The sequence below is a fragment of the Papio anubis genome, chromosome 8 (genome assembly GCF_008728515.1).
Source record: "Papio anubis isolate 15944 chromosome 8, Panubis1.0, whole genome shotgun sequence".
NCBI lineage: Eukaryota > Metazoa > Chordata > Mammalia > Primates > Cercopithecidae > Papio > Papio anubis.
Genome location: NC_044983.1, coordinates 6,585,098 through 6,606,887, shown reverse-complemented (window position 1 = coordinate 6,606,887; position 21,790 = coordinate 6,585,098). Strand labels below are relative to the sequence as shown.

General features: G+C 41.9%; 2 long non-coding RNA genes across 2 annotated transcripts in view; both read left to right on the top strand.

Moving 5' to 3' along the window:
• Positions 1–21,790, top strand: part of LOC103886595 — an 89,157-nt gene that overhangs the window by 9,593 nt on the left and 57,774 nt on the right. The gene's annotated exons all lie outside the window — the stretch shown is intronic.
• LOC108587140 lies at positions 7,807–12,747 on the top strand. The gene is made up of 2 exons (XR_004185728.1): positions 7,807–8,112; positions 10,862–12,747. It is a non-coding gene; the product is annotated as an uncharacterized LOC108587140 (long non-coding RNA).

The window sequence follows — 21,790 nt, the reverse complement described above, 5'->3', positions numbered from 1 at the left end:
CCCCTGACACAGGATTTGTCTCCACCCCTTTACCAGACTTGTAGCAGGGGTGGGTCTACTCAGCCTACTGCACTCAGCCCCTCGAGGGAGGGAGCATGTGGGTGAGTGAGTGTGGGACCTGGCCGGCCACTCCGAGGGCCAACACCTACTTTGACCTGAGACTCTATGTGAGGGAATCTGTGTGCCCTGCTAAGTCCCTGGCACACTGCCACTGTGTGGATGCACATGGGCGCTTTCCCAATCCTTCTGCCTTATGGGAGGTGCCCCTATAACCATGCAGTGGGTTCATCTTGCCTGCTGCCAAGAGAGAGCTGATTTATCAAGATAGGGGGATTGCAGTAGAGAAAAAATTTAATTCATGCAGAATGAGCTGAATGGGAGACCAGAGTTTTATTACGCAAATCAGTCTCCCTGGAAGTTTAGAGGCTACAGTTTTACAAGGATAGTTTGGGTGTTGCTGATTTGTTGGGGATGCAATCATAGGGGTGTGGAAAATGGTCCCCGTGCATGCTGTGCTGAGTCTACTTCTAGGTGAGGCCACAGGGCCAGTTGATGCTCCCAGTGTGTCAGTTGTCAAAAATGCAAATACCTGAAAGGACATCTCAAAAGGCCAGTCTTAGGTTCTACAATAGTAATGTTACCTGCAGGAGTAGTTGGGGAAATTTCAAATCTTGTGACCTCTGGAACAATGGCTGGCAACCATTCACATCTTTACGTGAGCAGAATTCAGGCTCCCCTCATCTTTCTACCTGATTGTCTTTCATTAACTTTATAAAGGCAGTTTAGTTTTGGGGTAGAGACATTACCATTTAAACTGTAAACTAGATGTCTCCCAAAGTTAGCTTAGCCTGAGCCCAGGAATGATTAAGAGCAGTTTGGAGGTTAAAGGCAAGTTGGGGGTTGGTTAGATCAGATCTCTTTCACCATCACGATTTCCTCTTGTAAAGGTGCTTTCACTCCCTGGAGGCACTGCCATATGAGATAGAGCTAAAGAAGCAAATTTGTACAAGGAAATCGTCCCCTTCAGCCCCTGGTGATTGGATTAAGTCATAGACCAAGTAATTAAGTCACTGGAAACAAAAAAACTATAGCCAAACAGAAGTAAGCACTGAGCACAGAAGTAATAGAGAATTACAGTCATAATTGGTACCATGATGTATTATTAGTCCATTCTCATGCTGCTATAAAGAAATACCCAAGACTGGGTAATTTATTAAAGAAAAGAGGTTTAATTGACTCACAGTTCTACATGGCTGGGGAGGTCTCAGGAAACTTACAGTCATGATGGAAGGCTAAGCAGAAGCAGGCACCTTCTTCACAAGGCAGCAGGAGGGAGAGTACCAGCAGGGGAAATGCGAGATGCTTGTAAAACCATCAGATGTCATGAGAACTCACTCACTGTCATGAGAACAGCATGGGGGGAACCGCCCTCATGATCCAATCATCTCCACCTGGTTTCTCCCTCAACACTTGGGGATTATGAGGATTACAATTCGAGATGAGATTTGGGTGGGGACATAGCCAAACCATATCACATGGAAACTCAAAACCACATACATGTTGATGCTTTGGGAGAGCAGGAAGTAATGAAGCTGGCAGCATTGTTTGGAGAAGAACGTACAGTACCTCTCAAGATTGTGCTTACCTTTAATGGTCCCACTCATAATCCCTTTATTGGTGATCTGCATCCCAATATTGAGGTGGTGTTTCTCCTTCCAAAACACTACTTCTTTGATTCAACCAGTGGACCAAGGACTTATGGTGCCTTTAAGGCCTGCTACCTGAGAAGTTTTGCCTAGACTATTGCTGTGGCTGAGGAAGATGCTGAGAAGACACTGATGCAACTCTAGAAGGATTACAACATCTATTGTAGCAGGACGAACCGCAGACAAAACTCAGACACTGAGTTAAAGAAGGAAGGGGTTTATTCGGCCGGGAGCATCGGCAAGACTCCTGTCTCAAGAGCCGAGCTCCCTGAGTGAGCAATTCCTGTCCCTTTTAAGGGCTCACAATTCTAAGGGGGTCCACATGAGAGGGTCGTGATCGATTGAGCAAGCAGGGGGTATGTGACTGGGGGCTGCATGCACTGGTAATCAGATCGGAACAGAACAGGACGGGGATTTTTACAATGCTTTTCCATACAATGTCTGGAATCTATAGATAACAGAACCAGTTAGGTCAGGGGTCGATCTTTAACTACCAGGCCCAGGTTCCGGCACCGGGCTGTCTGCCTGTGGATTTCATGTCTGCCTTTTAGTTTTCACTTTCTTCCTTTGGAGGCAGAAATTGGGCATAAGACAATATGAGGGGTGGTGTTCTCCCTTACTCTGACTGCATCAAGAACCTTGGCATGGTCGCCAAGGCATGTATGAATGGAATCTGGACGAAGACACTCAAGAGGTTTGTCTGTGACTTCAAAGGATTAGCCAGGATGAGGAGGTTGCAAACACCAAGGCTGTGGTTGTCATAGCAAACGGCTCCAACTAGGTGTGGATGAGGATGATGTAGAGGAGAAGAATGAGGAGCTGTTGGAACTGGAACAGGAATGCATAGCTGAAGAAGAGACAAGAGAAGAGGAAACTGAGAGAAAAAAGAACTCCTAAGAAAATTAACAGTGAAGGTTTGGCAGAAGCTTTTGTAGACCTCAGAAAGCTCCTTAAAAAGTTTGAAAACATAGAGCCCAACACTGAAAGGTTTTCATTAATAGAGAGGAATGTGCATGATGCATTATCTGTTTGCAGGCAAATCTGTGATGTAAAAAAGAAGTAAACCAAGCAAACCACCAAAGACATATTTCTGAAAATAGCAATGCTTCCTAAAGAGCCTCAGGGAGGTCCTTCAGGAGAAATCCAGAAGGATGGATTGTGGTCATAGGAGATGACAGCTCCAAACCTGTTATTTCCCCTGAATATTTTCTAGTGGGGTAAGATGTGGAGATGGAACATGGTGATATTGATGATCCTGACCCTGTGTAGACTGAAGCTGATGTATGTGTTTGTGTCTTAGTTTTTAATAAAAAAAAGTTTAGAAAGTAATAGAAAGGTTTTTAAATGGCTTATAGAATAGAGATATGAAGAAAGGAAATACTTTTGTACAGCTGTACAATGTGTATTTTAGGTTAAGTGTTATAAGAATCACAATGTTTTTAAAAATTGGTTTTTAAACAAGTTATAGCAAAGCAAGGTTAATTTATAAATGTAGTGTAGCCTGTAAGTGTACAGTGTTTATAGCATCTCTAAGTATAGCATGACTGTGTTTCACTTTGTTACAAAGAAGCTGCACGGTGACTTACAATGATGCATGCAGAACAGCAGAATAAAACAAGTAATGAAATGAAGCAAAAACCCATGAAGAGTAGGCAAGTACCAGGAGGCCAAGATGAAGTCAATGCTGTGCAGACCCTCTGTGGTTAGGCACAACTTTAGGCTAAAGTCAATGCTAAGCTTTTGGAGCTCAGCCTGGGTTTCTCTGTAGAAGGGTTTTAAACTGTAGATTTTACACACATGCGCACATACTCACACACACACACACACTGATTTTGAAAATTAAAAATTAAATGTTTTAATGGCTTTCAGATATACACAATTGAACTTACTTATTTTATCTTGTGTCAAATTTGGTAAGTTGTGGTTTTTAAGAAATTTGTTCATCTAAGTTGTCAAATTTACTAGCAAAAAAATTGTTTATAATATTCTTTATCTCTATAATTATGTCCCCTTTTTCATAACTGATATTGGTGATCTTGTTTTCCTACCTCTTCCCCATTGAACAAACAAGCAAGGACTTTGTCAATTTTATAATTTTGTTGTTATTGTTTTGTGAGACAGAGTCTCACTCTGTTGCCCAGGCTGGAGTGCAGTGGCACGATCTTGGCTCACTGCAATCTTCACCTCCCAGTTTCAAGCGATTCTCATGCCACAAACTACTGAGTAGGTGGGATTCCATGCATGTGCCACCATGCCAGGCTAATTAATTTTGTTAATATTTTTAAAGAACCAACTCTTGGCTTCATTGATTTTTTTTTTTTGCCTGCTTTTTGATTCACTGATTTTTGACCTAACTTTTTATTTCCTTCTACTTTCTCTGTATTTAATTTGATGGTTTTTAGCTTCTTGAGTTGGAAGCTTGTTGATTTTTAACCTTTTTTTCTCAGAAATGAATTTAAAGCCATACATTTTCTTGCAAGTACTTCTTTAGCTATATCCACAAGTCTTTTTTTTTTTTTTTTTTTTTTTTTGAGATCAAGGTCTTACCCTGTCGCCTCGACTGGAGTGTGGTGGTGGCATGATCTCAGGTCATTGCAGTCATTATTTCGTGGGCTCAAGCAATCCTTCTGCTTCAGCCTCCTGAGTAACTAAGACTACTGGTACATGCCACCATGCCTGGCAATTTTTTTTTCCCCTAGAGATGGGGTCTTGCTATGTTGACCAGGCTACAAAATTTGACAACTTTTGTGTTAGTGTAGATTTCTTCTTCTTCTTTCTTCTTTCTTCTTTTTTCTTCCTGCTACTGCTTGTTTTTTGTTGTTTTGGGGTTTTTTTTTTTTGGACAAGGTCTTTCTCTGTCCACCCTGGCTGGAGTGCAGTGGTGTGATGATAGCTCATTGCAGCCTTGAACTCCAGGGCTCTGAGTACAGGGGACTGCATATGTCGCCACTCCCAGCTAACTTTAAAAATTTTTTGTAGAGACATGATCTCACTGTGTTGCCCAGGGAGCTCTTTAACTCCTGACCTCAAGCAATCCTCCTGCCTTGGCTTCCCAAAGTGCTGGGATTACAGTTGTGAGCCACCTTGCTCAGCCCACTAGCCCTTCCTACTGATGGTGATTAGGTTGCAGGGCCTGTTGCCTATTTGGAACCTCTGAGTTTGTGATATTAAAGTCTTGCCATCTGCATGTCAGAGACTTTGTGTTCTCTTTTCTACAGTTTCCACTTATGCAAAAGTTGCCGTAAGAGGAGCCAGGAAGGGTTGTTGGGATGTTGAGTCAGCCTACAATTTTAACAAACATGACATCAAGGCCAAGCGAGCCACAGTCTGCTTAGGTCCCACAACTGGTACCAATGGCACTGGGACCATGCCCCATGGCTTCTAATTCCCAGGTCACTGCTCACCATTCCATTAACTCCTCCACTATGTCCTCACCTTGGCTTACGTGTTTGTACATATTCTTAGTCCTCCATGCAGATTCAAGTTTGACTTCATATACTTCCACTTATCTTGGCAGAGAAAATGGACTTTATAGTGATCGTTTTGATTTCTTTCTTTGTGTTGTAACTTAGATTTTATTATAGCATATCCAGTAGGACAAAAGTCACATTGAAAGACTATTGTGAGTGAAGTCCAGTCTTTGATTGCCTTGCAAACTAAAGTGTAGAATTACAGATTTGAAGACCTGTCAGTTGGTCGGCCAGGGATGCGGGAGTGTAGAAGACTTTGCTTCCAGCTTCCTTGTGATTCTCTGGGGAAGTGTGTTGCAGTCATCATGACTGCCATCTCTCCCTCCTTACCTCTACCACTCACCAGCTATTTTTTTCTGTGTATGATCAAATGATGCTTCCTGCCGTTCGCTAGAGATGATCCAGGCACCAATCCAGTATACCCCTTGCATTTAGCCTGCCTCTTAAAAACGTTTAATTTTTTTCCATTTTTTCCTTCACTCCTGGCTTTTAGTTTTACAGTCTAATACTATTTTTCAGCACTACTTTGAATACTCAACAGTGTGGTCATATTGAGTGTTCAAGGATCTACATGCTTTATTTAAAATGTGTTGAAAATCACTTTTATTTTTCAAATTTGTTTTCGTAGAAATCATTTCAAAAATTCTGAAACAATGAGACTCTTAAGATTTAACCAAACCATCTCTCCCATCTATAATCTTCTAATAATTTCTGTCATTTAAACAAATTATTCTTTTCTGTTGAAAGATATATATTTTGGAAATGTCCCTGCCCTGATTCCTTTCATTTTTGTAAAGAGAACATTGGAGACAAACCACTGGAATGAGCCGTAGTTATCCGCGCCTGAACATCAATCACTCTTCCAGCCCACTAGGGGACCCCCGTGATAATTCCCCTTCGCCTCTGCCAAAAGATGTCAACAGCATCTTACGTAATGTGACTCTCTCTGGACAGATGACCCCAGATATGTGTCTCTGGCCTTGGCCTGTGACCGTTTTATTATCCGGCTTCTGCATGTCTTTCTTTTTTTTTTTTTTTTTTGAGACGGAGTCTCACTCTGTTGCCCAGGCTGGAGGCTGGAGGCTGGAGTGCAGTGGGGCGATCTCGGTTCACTGCAACGTCCACCTCCCAGGTTCAAGTGAGTCTCCTGCCTCGGCCTCCTGAATAGCTGGGATTACAGGCGTGTGCCACCACGTCCGGCTAATTTTTTGTGTATTTTTAGTAGAGACAGGGTTTTACCATGTTGGTCAGGCTGGTCTTGAACTCCTGACCTCATGATCCACCTGCCTTAGTCTCCCAAAGTACTGGGATAACAGGTGTGAGCCACTGCGCCCGGCCTTTTCCATGTCTTTCTGATGGTTTTGTCTCCTTTGGACAGGTACTGATACCTCAAAGAAGAGTTCAAAGATACAGCTTCCATTGTCTCTGGCTTTTAAGGCTTGTGTCACATACTAAGAGGGGATAATAAGCTTCTTTGCTTCCTTTATTTTCTCTACTGCATATTATTGCTATTTTTGTTATCAAAACTTAAAACTCGGATTTTTAAATGATTTTTTTCTCTTATTTCCTGAATAATATATTACTTTCAGATTTATCTTTTTCTGCCAAGAGCTTTATTATTTAATATTACAACGGGAAACAAAATCCTTCCATTTAAATCTTTCTAAACCATGATGTGCCTACAGAATTTTTGCCTTTAATTGCAAGCCTTATGCAAAAGATACATCACTCCCACAACATTATCTCACATTTAGACACACTACATATATTCTGTTTACATGAAGTGTTTTTAAAAATTAATGCAAAAGACATGAACAGATACTTTTCAACAGAAGACATACATATGGCCAACAAGCATATGAAAAAAGGTTAGTATCACTGATCATTAGAGAAATCAAAACCACAATGAGATACCATCTCACGCCAGTCAAAATTATTATTATTAAAAAGTCAAGAAATAACAGATGCCAGCGAGGTTGTGGGGGAAAAGGAATGCCTATTCACTGTTGGAATGTGAATTAGATCAATCATTGCAGAAAATAGTGTAGCAACTCCTCACAGAGCTAAAAACAGAACTACCGTTCAACCCAGCAATCCCATTACTGAGTGTATACCCAAAGGAGTCTAAATCATTCTACCATAAGGACACATGCAGGCAACTGTTCATTGCAGCACTATTCACAATAGCAAGGACATGGACTCAACCTAAATGCCCATCAATGGCAGATTGAATGCAGAAAATGTGGTACATATACAGCATGGAATGCTATGAAGCCATAGAAAGAATGATTATGTCCTTTACATGAACACGGATGGATCTGGAAGTGATTATCCTTAGCAAACTAATGCAGGAACAGAAAACCAAATACCACATGTTCTCACTTACAACTGGGAGCTAAATGATGAGAACACGTGGACACAAAGGGGGAACAACACACACTGAGGCCTACTTGAGGGTAAAGAGTGGGAGGAGGGAGAGGATCAGGAAGAATAATTGTTGGGTAGTAGGCTTAGTACCTGGATGATGAAATAATCTGTACAACGAACCCCTGTGATATGAGTTTACCTGTGTAACAAAACTGTACATATGCCCCTGAACCTAAAATTAAAGTTTTTAAAAATCTACTTCAATATTTAAAAATGTACTTCAATATTTTATTGTTCATTCTTCTTTGCCCAATATTAATTAATTTAACAATTATTTTGACCTTACCATGTATCACATGGGAGAAGACAGACATGGTGTATGCCTTCTTGGAGCTAACAGCCCATTAAGTGAGATTGACCAGACCTCTTTTCTAAATTCAACAAGAATATTTCAGTCCGTATCTCTTCCACTGATTACAACAAACTTTGAGAACAAAGGCATCTACCTGAAGACTCTGAAAAGTAAACAACAGCAGGGGAGAGAAAAACTTGAAGAATAACCAATATCAGTGAGTTTCCAAGTTTTTTTTCTTTCTTCATCTTTTGCCTTCCACACGAGGGTGGCCTGCAACATGAACTGTAGAGCCTCACAGTGGACACACAGAGCAGAAACTTTAAGAGAACCCCTTCCTTTCAGCCAGGCATGGTGCCTCTCTCCTGTAATCCCAGCACTTTGGGAGGCCGAGGCAGGAGAGTTGCTTCAGACAGGGAGTTTGAGAATCGCCATGCAAAACCCTGTCTCTACAAAAACTAGCCTCGTGTGGTGGCGTGTGCCTGTCATCCCAGCTACTCCGGAGGCTGAGGCATGAGAATCGCTTGAACCTGAGAGGCGGAGGTTGCAGTGAGCCAAGATTATGCCACTGCACTCCAGCCTGGGTGACAGAGCAAGACTCTGTCTCAAAAAAAAGAGAAAGAAACCCTTCCTTTCTGACCACAGAAAAATGAGTCAAGAGTGCAGGGGATGGGAAGTCCCTATTTACCTTTCTTTTCTTCCTTTTTTCTGTCTGGTCCAGCCACAAGGGCAGCGCTCACCTTGCACAGCTATACTACTGTGGTGATGATAGGGGCAGCCGAAACCCCAAGAGAAAACTATGATTATGGTCAGAGGAACTGGGAAAAGGGGCTCCTGGGAGTCAGACCATGTAGGGGACATCTCAGCAGTGCATTGGAGAAGGGCATCCCCTAATTGTGTGTATGAATCTAGCCAACTCTCCAGCTCATCCAGAGCTGTGAGTGCACAGAACAGACCCAGAGAAGCATAAGAAAGGCTTGGAAAACTGAGATAGAAAACACTGCCCACAAAAAGCAAAAAGGAACTTGTCGTCTGAACCAAAACAAGCTGATTGCTTGCTAAAACAAACCACAAAAAATCAGCATGATCACACAGAGCCCAGAGCTGCTCAACATAATAATATGTCCAAGATAGATATCAGAATTACTTGATATACAAACAACCAGAAAAATATTCCCATTTCCCCAGGGAAAAGACAATCAACAAATGGCAACCATGAGATGACCCAGATATTGAAATTAGCACACAAAGTCTTTAAAGAGCTATTATAACTATCCTTGAAATAAATGAAAAAATGGAAATGAGTTCTCAGTAGGAACATCAAAACTATAAAAAAGAACAAAATGAATATTTTAGGACTGAAAAATACAGTATAGTGCAAGAAGATAATTCACTGGATGGGCTTAATAGTAGAATGGAGATGTCAGAGAAACAATGGAAAATGATCAATAGAAATTATCCAGTCTGAAGTCGAGAAAGAACAAAGATTTAAAACAAAATGAGCAGAGCCTCAGGGACCTGTGGGATAATATCAAAACGTTTCACCTTTATGTCTTTGGAGCCCCAGAAGAGAAGAGAGATAGGTGTGGAAAAATTATTTGAAACATAATGGCATGTTTAAAACTTACCAAATTCAGGGAAAAACATAAACTTCCATGAACCCCAATCAAGATACACATGAAAAATATTGTGCCAAGACACGATAATCTAACTGCAAGAGGAAAAGAAGAAGAGGGGTGGGGAGCAGGTAGATGAAAACAACAGATTACATACAGGGGAAGAAAAATTTGAAGATTTCTCACTGGCACCATGGAGGCCAGAAGACAGTGGAACATCTTTTAAGTGCTGAAATTAAAACACAAGCAGCAGGCCGGGCACAGTGGCTCATGCCTGTAGTCCCACCACTTTGGGAGGCCGAGGCAGGCGGATCACGAGGTCAGGAGATCGAGACCATTTTGGCTGTCACGGTGAAACCCCATCTCTACTAAAAAAATACAAAAAATTAGCTGGGCATAGTGGCGGGAGCCTGAAGTCCCAGCTACTCGGGAGGCTAAAGCAGGAGAATGGCGTGAACCCGAGAGGCACAGCTTGCAGTGAGCCGAGATCGTGCCACTGCACTCCAGCCTGGGAGACAGTGAAACTCCACCTCAAAAAAAAAAAAAAAAAAGCAGCCAAACCCCATTCCTCCAACAATACTCTATCATCCCAGAATTCTATGTGCATCAACTATATCCTTCAGAAATGAAGACAAAATACATTTTTGAATGAAAGCCAATCAACAAGTCCAGCGAAATTGCAGGACGCAAAATCAACATAGAAAAAATCAGTTACATTTCTGCAACTCACAATCACAACCTGAAAAGGAGACTTAAAAACTGTCATTTACGATACAAAGACTAAAATCCTTAGGAATACATTTAACCTAAGAGGTGAAAGGCTTGTGCACTGAAAATCCCCAAAATATTGAAATTGTCAATGAAGAATTACCCCCATGTGCATGTACTGGAAGACAATATTGCTAAAATGGGAATACTACCTGAAGGGATTTACAGATTCAATGAAATCCCTCTCAATGGCTATTAAGAAGTCTGGCTGTTTTTTTGAGATGGAGTCTTGCTCTGTCGCCCATGCTGGGGTGCAATGGTGCGATCTCAGCTCCTTGCAACCTTTGCCTCCCAGGTTCAAGCAATTCTCCTGCCTCAGCCTCCCGAGTAGCTGGGATTATAGGCACACACCACCATGCCTGGCTAGTTTTTGTATTTTTGTAGAGACAGGATTTTGCTATGTTGGCCAAGATGGCCTTGAACTCTTGACCTCAGGTGATCTGCCCACCTCGGCCTCCCAAAGTGCTGGGATTACAGGAGTGAGCCACCACGCCTGGCCTGTATATGGAAACAGAAAAGCCTATCCTAAAGTTTACAGAAAATCTCTCTCTCTCTCTTTCTCTCTCTCTCTGTCTCTCTCAGACAGGGTGCCACGATGTTGCCTAGGCTGGACTTGAACTCCTTGGCTCAAGTAATCATCTCGCCTCAGCCTACTGAATAGCTGGGATTACAGGTGTGTACTACTCCACCTGGCTGTCATATGGAATATTAAGAAACCCTGAACAGCTAAAATAATCTTGAAAAAGAAGACTATAGTTGGAGGACTCACAGTTCCTGATTTCAAAACTTACTATAAAACCATGGTAATTAAATAGTGTGGTCTTGGCTTAAAGACAGAGAGGGAAACCAATGGTATAGAGAAGACAGCCAAGAAATAAGCCACTGCATATATCATCGATTGACTTTTGACAAGGGCTCCAAAAGTCCCTCTCCAGGGAAAGGGTAGTGTTATTAATGGTGCTGAGAGAACTGGATATCCACATGCAAAAGAATGAAGTTGGACTCTTCCATTACACCACATACAAAAATGGACTCAAAATAAGTCAAAGACTTAAATGTAAAAGCTAAAGCCATAAAACTCATAGAAGAAAACACCAGGGAAAACCTTCATGACATTGGATTTGGCAGTAATTTCTTGGAAATGACACCAAAAGCACTGACAATAAAAGAGAAAAATAGGTAAATTGGACTTATCTAAATTTCAAGTATGTACATCACTGCAGTGTGGGAAATTAAAAAAAATAAAATTACAAATGGTTTAATTCTTCCCTTCAACTCTGTATGCTTGCGTCTTCCCACTCCAGGCACCAGACATGTGAGGGGGTGAGCCCGTAAATGATCCCACCACCAGCCTGCAGGTCAACCGAAGGAACCAGCCCCCAGAGCCTTGCCCGATTTGCAGGTTCATGTGTAAAATAGATGTAATGCCTTACACCCCCATTTATATCTTACTTATTTTTATTCTTTTATGCTTATTTGAATGTCTATTGATATAATACATGTGAGTAATCTCTTAGACTGTCAAAAACCCATCGTAGGGTCCAGAGATATGTTAATTGATAGAGTCATAGAGACTGACCTTGTTGGGAATGACTGTCCAGACCCCAGTGCCCTGAATGTGGTGAATAAGACTGTTTTTATAGAGAAAGAGGCTCCCTCAGTTCTCAGGAGTCAGAGAGCAAAAGTTTGGCCCAGAGGCGCTAGGAAGGGGAGTGAGAAGTGGCTGTTTAGAATGTAACGTGGCACAGCATCACTGGAAATGCTTTGAAATCCAGAACACCACCTCCCCTACCACTAAGGAAATACTTCCACCAGGCTTCTCAAGAGAAGGATGTAATATGCTGAAAATAAAACACATGAAACATAATAAAAATGTGTTTTGACAAGAGATGAAGTAGAAACCAACGAGGTGAAGTCACTCTGTTTGATTTACTAATGTGTCAGTGAAGATAGGCTAGAGATAGGCTAGTTTGTACTGCAGTGAGAAATAACCAGACGTATGCTGGTAACTGTTTAACCACTGGTTCTTTGGAGCAGGGGTGGGGGGACTGGAGCAGGGCAGGGGAAGACATATATATATAATTTTTATTTATAAATTGATGCCTCTTCTATCAGTAAAATTTATAATAAGCTTATTCCCCAGATATATATATGTATATATATTTAAAAACCCATGACTCTGTACTGTATGTCTTATAAGTTCCAAATAACCAATTAATTCTCATAGAGCATTTTTGTTAATTTTTGCAGTATTCTTGTAGCCAACCTCTGGTTTCAATTGTCAAGTGAATACAGTTCCAGCATGAATGTTGATTGCTGCATTTGTTTATGTTTATGAGGAAGACCAAAGTAAAATGACAAAGATGTGTATTGAAATCTCATTTGTTTCCTGAATTGAATGACGCTTTTCTGGAAGAATATTTCCTCAAATTCTTGTGCTATTCATAATGTAGGAGTTATAGACGTAATACGCTTTTTGTTGGTTTGTTTGTTTGTTTGAGACGGAGTCTCGCTCTGCTGCCAGGCTGTAGTGTAGTGGCGTGATATCAGCTTACTGCAACCTGCACCTCCCAAGTTCAAGTGATTCTCCTGCCTCAGCCTCCCAAGTAGCTAGGATTACAGGCATGTGCCACTGTGCCTGGCTAATTTTTGTATTTTTAGTAGAGACAGGATTTCACCATGTTGGCGAGGATGGTCTCAATCTCTTGACCTCATGATCCACCCACCTTGGCCCCCTAAAGTGCTGGCATTACGGGCATGAGCCACCGCGCCTGGCCATAATACACTTTTAAGTTTAATCTACAGTAACATTTTTCTCCATCATTTTCTTAAGTCCAGATAATCAACAGAACAATCAAGCTCTGATTTATAGAGCTTGCCAATTTCCATGGTGTGAATACTCATACCATGGCTGAAAACAGAGGTGGGAAGAGATGCACAGTAGCATACCGTGACATCATATTTCTACCATGCAGACACAGTGCATGCAAATAACCTCAAGAACAGACAGTAGTAAAATAGTTACACATATTTGAATATTATTTGTTAAAATGTGTATAATATAAGCTTATATAATGTAATTCTTAATAATGGCTCACAAAACTCCTGAAAATGTATTGCCTCTTGTGAGCCAATACTCACAGGCTCTAGCACTGCCCTGGGCTATCAGTAATGAACCTATACTACATTTAGCCTATTATTTCAATTAGCTGCATATCAAACTGCCCCAAAGCTTAGGGGCTTAAAACAATGACATATGGTTTCTCAAGATTCTGTGATTTGACTGGGCTCAGCTGGATGGTCCTTCTGCTGGACATGGTGCCAGTGGGAGTCACAACTCTGTTGCCTTCATCTGGAAGCTCAGCTGGGACTGGGACACCCACCTGGCTTCACTCAGGCATCTGCACTTCAGCTGGGGGCTGGCTGAGTCTCTTCCCTCCGGCAGGACAGCCAGACTTCTTACCTGATGGCTCTAGGCTTCAAGCAAGGGAGTGTGGAAGCTGTGAGGTCTCTCAGGAGCTAGTCCTCTAAAAGGCATGTCTGCACTTTATCATATCCTATAGGTTGGAGCAAGTCTCAGGGCCAACCAGATACAAATGAAAGGAAAAGAGATTCCGCCTCTTGAGGAGAGTGACAAGTGTGTGCAGCAATTCGAGGAATTGTTGGAAGTCATCTTTGAACCACCCTTATCTGTGTGGTTTCTCTTCTGTCTTCCACATTAGCATGTAAACTACATGAGGGCAAGGAGTTTTATCTGTTTTGTTCACTGTTGTGTCCCTGACACCCAGGACTGTGCTTGGCATACAGAGGACACTAAGTATAATATTCGATGAATATATCAGTGTCAAACTATTTTCTTAATCCTCTGGTTTCTTCTAGTTCTTGCCCATATATATGTCTATAGTTGGATAATCGCTCCAGATAATTGTTTTTAATGACATGAATGTTGGTGTAATGGTAGTAAGATCATGATAAGATCTGTGGCTCTTTCAAGGTTGGGATTTTGTTTTTAATTAGGAAAAGTTTTCCTCCACTAAGCAAATGGCTTGCCTTTTTTTCTTTTGGACACGGATTTGTTCAACTGACCCTCTGCTGTCATGTTGGATGCAAGAAAGCTTGCTCAATTTTCAGATTTTAGATCTTCAAAGCATTCACTTTGCTTTTTACTCCACTTCTGTCCCTAGTATAGATTCTAGTGTGCCATTCCCTATGTCTCATCTTTTGCACTTACATATAAAAACCTTTTAAAGAATAAAGACAAACTGACCTGAAGCTCTTGCCCTATTTAATATAGTGATCTATATGAGTATATACATCTTGTAGAAGTTTAATCACTCCTGTACTTGTTTTCCTGTGCCATTTATCCACACCTCTGCATAACAGTTAGTTTTTAAATTAATTTATTTTTGTGGCAAAATACATATAACTTAAAATTTACTATCATAACCAATTTTAAGTGTAGGGTTCAGTAGCACTAAGCACACTGATGTTGTTGTACAGTCACCCTCCTTCATCTTGCAAAACTGATACCCTGCACCCCCTAAACAACAACCCCTAACTCCCACCTCCCCACAGCCCCTAACAACCCTTGCCCTACTTTCTGTCTATGAATTTGACTACTCTGGGCTCCTTACATGAGTGGAATAATAGAATATTTGTCTTTTTGTGACTGGCTTACTTCACTTAGCATAATGTGCTCAAGGTTTCTGTGATGCTTCTTGCAGCATATCTATTGTTTCTTAACATTCCTTACTGTAGGGTGAGCTCCTTAAGTTTCAGGACCGTCGTTTTATCCTGTACTCTTGGCACCTAGTATTTGTAGTAGGTTACATAACAAATGCTGACTGAATGACTAAATGAATGAAGGAAACAAAGAAGAAGGATTGTTTTTAAGATATCGACTATATTCAGAATTTAGGGGAAAAAAGTCTATGTTTGCAAAGTTTATAAAAGATAAAAACTGATATCTAAAATATACACAAAACATTTAAAACTCAATAATAGGAAGGCAAACAATTAAGAAATGGACAAAAGATCTTAACACCTCACCAAAGAAACTATACAGATGACAATAAACACATGAAAAGATGCTCAACAACATTTATCATTAGAGAAATGCAAAGCAAAACAGCCGTGAGATACCACTACGTACCTAGTAGACAAAAACATATTGAAAAACTAAAACAATTAACACCAGAACTCTGACACCACCAAATGCTGGCGAGGATGTGGAGCAACAGGAACTGTCACTCGTTGCCGGTGGAAATGCAAAATCGCACAGATGCTTTGGAAGGCAGCTTGGCAGTTTCTTATAAAACTAAAACTACTCTCACCATACAACGCAGAAATCATATTCCTTGGCATATATCACAAAGAGCTGAAAACTCCTGTCAACACAAAACCCTGCACACAAATTTTTATAGTAGCCTTATTCATAATTGCCAAAACTTGGAAACAACCAAGATGTCTTTGAGTAGAGGTGATCGGAAAATAAACTCCAGTGCATCCAGACAATGGGCATTATTCAGTGCTAAAAAGGAATGAGCTATCAACCCATGTATAGACATGGATGAGCCCTTAAATGCATATTACGGAATGAAGGAAGACAATCTGAAAAGGCTGCATACTGTAGAATTCCGGATATGTGACATTCTGGAAAACTACGGAGACAGTAAAAGGATCAGTGGTTGCCGGGGGTTGTGGTGAAAGACGATGCATGGATGGGGCACAGGGAATTTCTAGGGCAGTGAAACTATCATTCTCATTGACATTATAATGGTGGATACGTATCATTATACATTTGTCAAAACCCATAGAATGTACAACATAAGAGTGAGCCCTAAAGTAAAATGTGGAGTTTGATTAATAATAATATATCAATATTAGCTCATCATTTGTAACAAATGTACTACACTATTGCAAGATATTAAAAATAGGGAAAACTGAAGGTGAAGGGATACATGGGAATGTTCTATACCTTTTGTGCAAACCTAAAACTGCTCAAAAAATAGCTATTTTTTAAGAAAACACGAATATTTAAAAAATCATTTATAATCCTTCCATTGTCCCTTTTCATTAAAATATAAAACAGAAACATGAGTTTCACTGATGTGACCTGTTTCATGGGTGTTTTTTCTTTGCTTAATTTTCCTGCCATGGGGAAGACTGGCTAATTCTACTTTCTTCCCAGTCAGAAATAACTACCAGCAGAGGTTGCTAGAAGGCAGGCATTAGGAATCTTTCTGCTGTGGAGAGATGGGCCGGTCCTGCACAGCACTGGCTTCACTCTGACGGTTACAGGCGTGTCCCTCGGGAAAGCGCTCCATGGCAGGGATTTCACAAAGAACCAAGGATCTTTGTGTCTCTTTGTGTCTGTCTTATGAATATTCCCTAAGAAAAAGGTCAGTCTGGACACCTGACAACAAGCATGAATTCACACCCCTAGATGTTATCATAGAAGGAATGTTGAAAGAAATATATTTCTTTCCTTTAGTAACCACTTTGCTGGTGGTTACTAAAGGAAATGCGTTTCTAAATGCATTTCTCAAAAATACCTATTTCAGTGTAAATACCAATTTAAATTAACACATTTGTTAAATCATTTTATTCCCAGTTTTTTCAGCATCTGAGAAATGTTTAGAGTTGCTAAAAGGTTCATTAGAAGAGTTTTGTTAAACTCCCTCAATAAAATTCTGAATGTGATTCGCTTTATTCCCAGAGGTTATCCAAGAAAGGAAGTGGAGAATGTTCTTTTTGAAAGCATGAAGTGGGAAAATGTTTAAAACTATTTATAGCAGCACTTAGCTGTGGAAATCCCAGACTTTACCATCTATTTATAGTTACTCTTTGGGTTAAAAGGGTGAAACCAGAAATCTTGAAAATGCTACATGCTTTTATCCAGCAGTTAAAACTAATAAGCTGTCTTTCTGTGGTTATGATAACCAGATACTTACAAGAGTAATTCTGGAAATGACAATAAGTACATCTTGGCTTAAAAAAAAAACTGTTTGTTTAAATTTAAGAGAGCAATGTTTTCTCTGATTAAGTGATTTGTATTTGGGTTTCTTATGTTTTCAAGTTATCTGCAAATTGCCTTCTCTCTGTAGCGTGTGGGATTTCTAATGATGAGTGGGAAGCTTGGTAGGTTGACAGAAATTTGCACACGGGCTAGTAAATCTCCAGTGCTGGTTGGTCATCTGAGTACAAAGAAGGCCAGGTAAAATTCCTGGACTTCAAACAGCAGAATTTAAACCTTCCTTGAAGGAACACCCATTTCTGAAATTTCTGCCAGGCTATAACATCAGACTGTGCTCTGGCCTTGAATATGTGGCACAGAATTTACACCTGTGCAGTGCAGAATATATAATCTATTGGCTTTTAGGAATTTAATTGTTTTAGTTGCTTATTATTTTTTTTTTTTTCCTGGAGGCAAAAAGACCACTTAGGAGATTGTTGCTGTAAAATGAATGTTAAGTGCGCATGAGAATTTGGGAGAGGGCAGTGGCCAGCAGGACTGGAGAGGAAGGGATACGTCTGGGAGGCTTTTTAGAAGTAGACTCAGTTGGCTTTGTTGAGGTGTTTGCATGTTAAAATGAAACTTTTCTGCTGGGCGCGGTGACTCACGCCTGTAATCCCAGCACTTTGGGAGGCTGAGGCGGGTAGATCACCTGAGGTCAGGAGTTCAAGACCAGCCTGGCCAGCGTGGTGAAACCCCATCTCTACTAATAATACAAAAATTAGCCGGGCGTGGTGGCACGCGCCTGCAATCCCGGGTACTCCAGAGGCTGAGGCACGAGAATCATTGGAACCTGGGAGGCGGAGGTTGCAGTGAGCCGAGATCATGCCACTGTACTCCAGCCTAGGTGACAGAGCAAGACTCCATCTCAGAAAGAAAAGAAAAGAGAAAAAAAGAAAAAAGGAGAGGAGAGGGGAGAGGAGGGGAGGAGAGAGGAGGGGAGGGGAGGGGAGGAGAGGGGAGGGGAGGAGAGGGGAGGGGAGGGAAGGAGAGGGGAGGGGAGGAGAGGGGAGAGGAGTGAAAGGAAGAAAGAGGGAGAGGAAGGAAGGGAGGGAAGGAAAGGAAGGAAGGAAGAAGGACTTCTAACGGGGGAAAGAAGGAAGGGAGGGAAGGAAGGAAGGAAGGGCTTCTAACTGGGGGAAAAGAAGGAAGGGAGGGAGGGAAGGAAGGAGGGAAGGAGAAGGAGGGAAGGAAGGGAGGGAGGAAGGAAGGAAGGAAGGCAAACTGGAAGGAAAAGAAAGGAGGGAGGGAGGGAAGGAAGGAACGAAGGAACGAAGGAACAAAGGAAGGAAGGAAGGAAGGACTTCTAACTATGGGGAAAACTTGGGGGAAAATTTTGCCCCAATAATAATGAGAACTTTGGCTTTGTGTGAAAATGAAGAGATGATTAAGAATGGATAAATGTCATCCCAGACAACATAATGAGACCACGTCTCTACAAGAAAATTTAAAAAAATTAGCTGGGTATAGTGGTGCATGCCTATATTTCCAGCTACCCTGGAGGCTGAGGCAGGAGGATTGCTCAAGCATGGGAAGTTGAGACTGCAGTGAGTCGTGATCATGTCACTGCACTCCAGCCTGTGCAACAGAGTGAGACCTTGTCTCAAATAATTAAAAAAAAAAAAAATTAAAGAATGGATAAATGCAGTGGTGAAAAAAACAACGAAATCATGTTGCTGCTCCAACAGCTCATTCTTTGCATACTCATTCCACAAAATCTGACTTAAATAGCAGACGTTATTAATCATCATTAATGCAAAACTGTAAATAGAACTCACAGAACTCAATACGCTTTTGTGTCTATCAGGTTAGACAGAAAAATCAGACCTCTGAAATGCAGTTGTAAATGCAAAATATACTGAAGCCTTTTCAACTACGATTCTCATTTTTTATTAAATTCCATTCTGCTGCCTGGGTAGTATCACGTAAAAATGCAGCGTAAACCTTAGTGAGCATGACACATTCATGCCCTGCCAACTGGAAGATGAAACTTACCCAATAACTTCCATCCACCTATGCCCGGTAATTGCTTCTTCTCAACTCCCAAAGCACCTGCTGCATAGGCCATGCATTTGTCACTTTGTGACATGCTGTCCTATGCTACCTCTAACGCCAGTGTCCTTGCTCTTTGTTCCTGTAGCAGCCCCATTTGAAGCACTCGTTTCCTGTGGCTACGATGGTGTATCTGCCTGCACCACCGTAAGTAACCTCTGCTCTGCAACCTCACCTCCTCCTGCTGAAGAGTTGACTGATTTCCTTGGAAACCACATGTGCTGCTTTAACCAGAAGGAACCTGGGGTGGACAGTTAGGCTCCTGAAGTCCTCGCCCTATTTTTGCTATCAATACTTCAAGTGATTCTGGACAAACCCTTAACCTCTCTAAGTCTCTGTTTCCTCTGTTCCGAAATGAAAGACTGGGCCAAGTACTCTCTAAGGCCTTTCTAACTCTGAATGGCTTCACTCCCTCCCCTTACGCCCCTTCTCTCGACTGGACTGAACTCTGAGGCCTATCTGGTCCCACTTAGAACCAGTTTCCCAAACTTTTAGATGATATCTACAACCACACAACCCAAAAGAAAACCTAAGAATGGGTTTAAGGGAATCTAAACTGGTTAATGAAGAGATGACTGGTCACATGCAGAGGCTGTGGGCTCCCTTAAAGGGCCCTAGGAAACCACTTGAGAAATTTGCAGAAATAGGAGCTCACAGAGCCAACTTGGCCTTCATGGAAGTTGAAGTGATATTTTACATCGTTGGATGATATCAAGATATAAAGCTTTTAGCCCAGAGGCTTCGGAGAGGATGCTGAGGAACACGACTCTACCTATTGTGCCTCGCCCCTGAACCTTGTCGGCTCAAGCCTGCTGGACTTTGCCTCATCCTGTTTGGATGGGCAGGATACACTTCACTGGGGCTGGTTGGAGAGGATGGTTGTGTTTTCTTTTTCTTTTTAAATCAACCAACCTTCCTTCCTTCCTTCCTTCCTTCCTTCCTTCCTTCCTTCCTTCCTTCCTTCCTTCCTTCCTTCCTTCTCTTTCACTTTCTCTCTCTCTCTCTTTCAAGATAGGGTCTCATTGTGTTGCCCAGGCTTGTCTTGAACTCCAGGCCTCAAAAGATCCACCCATCTTGGCCTCCCACAGTGCTGGGATTATAGGCGTGAATCACGGTGCCTGCCCAGGGGATGGTTCTTTGTAACAGTGGAGCTGAGTCCAGATTGTCAACAGATAGGGATCAGAACTGGAGGCTTGGGACCACTGGGAGCAGGATCTGCATGTCCTCAGAGTCGAGGTCCTAGAGCTGCTTCCCTTCCCCTGGGTCCCAGGCGTGCTCACTGGTGGTGGCCCTGGGAGTCACTGTCCCCAGCTAAGAGGGCTTCTCAGCAACGGTCCCATGCCTTCATTCATCATTTCCATGACAGAACTTTGGATGGGGAAAGAGGGACGAGCCCTAGGGACCCAACACCCCTTGTTATTCCGGTTAAGTCCTCCTTGCAACATTCACAGCTCCTGACCCACTACAGTGACCCCTAGGCCTTGTTAGCCCAGGGTTGCGGATATGTGCCTCCACCCACCTCCCTCCTACAGGTGTACTTGTGTCTCTGAGTAGATTTGGTGATATTTTTTAGATGGGGAGAGAGGGGGAGGAAGGACTACATTGTACTTGAGGCATGTGAACTAAGGCCTGATCCCAGTTGCAGCTTCAGAAACACCCAGGAAACCCTCGAGCAGTGAGGGTTGTCTCTGAAAGGTGTCAGGGTGCTTCCTAGAGTCCATCCCATGCCATCCAGGCCACATTCCCCGCTCCTTCCTGTATACTCTGGGTATTCACGTTTCCTAACTGAAAGCATGTTTATGGTCACTAGTCTTTCATGTGTCAGCAGTAAAAGGCGCCAGAATGATGCCTTTTCTAAAAGTACACATGGGTTGGGGGGCGGAGGTTCCTACTGAATTTCTGGGACTGTGAGCCCAGGCACAGTATTTTTGGGAAAAACAAAATCTGTCCAGGTGACTCTGATCTGCAGCCAGGATTGAAATCCACTGAATTGGAGTCATGACAAGAAAACAAGTGATTCAGCCAGTGATCTTCTGTCCTTGGCTTCACCAGTCTCCATCTCCTAACAAATCTTGTTTTACACTGAATCAATTTTCCAATGTGCTCTATCCCGGCAGCCGCTATGGCAGAATCCTTGAAGGAATCCCATTGTTCACTGCATCTCATTTCAAAGCGATTTAACAGCACAACCAAAGCAATAATGAAAAGACCCTCCCTATTTTTTATGGGTAATTTGATTATACACAGTGCTTAAATGTTTAGGATAAAACTCCTTTGTATGCTCAGATAAGAAAGCTGCTTTTTTTTTTTTTTTTTTTTTTAAGCCAGCAAACAATCTAGTACATCTGTGTGGTCACTGGTAGTAAGGGCCGTACCCAGGCACGGAGCTGAGCTTGAACTCAGCAGACACAGGGGGATGACTTCCACAACCCAAGGAGTCTAAT